General features: G+C 44.0%; 1 protein-coding gene across 3 annotated transcripts in view; it reads right to left on the bottom strand.

Moving 5' to 3' along the window:
• The window catches only part of FGF13 (fibroblast growth factor 13), a 511145-nt gene that overhangs the window by 277934 nt on the left and 231309 nt on the right, over nt 1-1902 (bottom strand). The window lies entirely within an intron of this gene.

The raw sequence follows: 1902 nt of genomic DNA on the forward strand, positions 1-1902 counted from the left end.
ACTAGATGATCTGCTCAGGTCCTTTCCGACCCTAGAAACGATGAAACTATGAAACTAGCAATGCCATGTTCTCTTTCTAGTCTTTGCTTCCTTTCCTCCTTCCTGTTCTCCATTTACACCTCCTTGCTATGTGCTGGCTCACCGTAACCATGGGCAGTCTTTTTAATTTTAATACGGAAAAATTTCTTCATGGTTTGTGTGACCAGACTCTGGGACAGACTCCCACCAGGAGTGGTGCAGCTACCTACCCCGGAGATCTTCAAAAGGAGACTAGATGCACACCTTGCTGGGGTTATTTGATCCCAGCTGTCTTTCCTGCCCAGAGCTGATGATCCTGGACCTGATGATCTCCCAAGGTCCCTTCCAGTCCTAAACTTCTGTGATTCTGTAATTATGTGTTTCTATAGCATACAATGCAATGGGGCCCAGACCTCGGCTGGACTTTTTTTGGTGCTCTCATAATACAGAGGACAAATTCACCACCCGGGCTCTGTTAAATTGGAAAAACCAAATGCGTACTCTGTAAATAAATAACAATACAGTGATGCAAGTAGTGTCGTGGTACAATAGACACAATGACCAACATCTTAGGCTCTAACTTTGTCACCCAACAGCTGTATCGGTGGGGGCGCCCACTAAAGTAAACAGGACAAAAGTCCTGGTTTGCCTCCATACATGATCTGGACCATAGATGTTCATGTGAACATCCATGGGGCTAGACCCTTAGCTGGAAACTACAATGGAAGTACACCAAATTTCCCCAAAGCAGGCATTTGGTATACCACGATTCTCTGTGAACTGCGTTGGCTTTCTCTACAACTAAGGTTATTTCTACAATAGTCTCATCCACAAACAGAGAACCTGGAATGCAGGAAATAAGAAACACCCCTCTCCCCCTGGCCTAAAATTAAAATTTTCCTTGCCAGTACAGCAAGATGTTAAGCTCAAGATGAAACAGGCCCAGGGCTGACATAAGCAATGTCCACATCGACCTCGCTGTATACATCGATATCATGCACTATGTTCACTGAGCTTTTCCCCCCTTCTCTTACACAAGTTGCAAGTTATGAAGACTTCAAACCATATTAATTATATTATTACATTAAATTGTTACAGCTCACACTGGGCTTTCCTGACACGCTACGAAACCTTTCAACTTATTCTACAAACGATCTCACATCTCGCAGAAGAGAGGTATCCATGCTCACAGGCAGGCAGGTTTGTCTTCTTATGAAACCACAGTGAGAAAATGGCTCAGGCGTCTCTGCCTGCACCTTCTGTTTTAATTTGTATGTAAATGGCTTATATTATGGGTTATTATGTCTGGTTGTTTGTTTATTCATTTTACAGAAGCTCTGGCTTGGTGCATTGCTGGCTTAATTAAGATACCATCCAGAGAAATCAGAATGTATCAGAAAAAGAAATCATTAGAGTATCCCTCAACGCTGACAAAATGAAATTGTTTTAAAAAAAATCATGCCCCTATCTGAGATTCTCTCTGCCGTGAAGAAGAGAAAGCATGCCTAAAACCCTTAGGACTTCTGAAAAGAGATGGTTTGCTCTGATATCTGTTAGCCGCTATAAATGACCCACCTAATACATTATTTTTATCTAGATATGAAATGGGCTGATATATAGTTTCATAGTTTCTAGGGTCAGAAGGGACCTGAGCAGATCATCTAGTCCGATCCCCTGCCATGGCAGGAAGAGCACTGGGGTCAAATGACCCCAGTAAGGTGGTCATCCAACCTCCTCTTAAAAACCCCCAGGGTGGGAGCCTGCACCACCTCACTTGGAAGCTGGTTCCAGACCCTAGCCGCCCTGACCGTGAAGTAGCGCCTCCTGATGTCCAACTTAAACCTTCCCTCCGCCAGCTTGTGACCATTGTTCCTGGTCACTCCT

Source organism: Gavialis gangeticus, unplaced genomic scaffold, assembly GCF_001723915.1.
Source record: "Gavialis gangeticus isolate Ggan-Ray unplaced genomic scaffold, GavGan_comp1, whole genome shotgun sequence".
In the NCBI taxonomy this organism is placed as follows: Eukaryota; Metazoa; Chordata; order Crocodylia; family Gavialidae; genus Gavialis; species Gavialis gangeticus.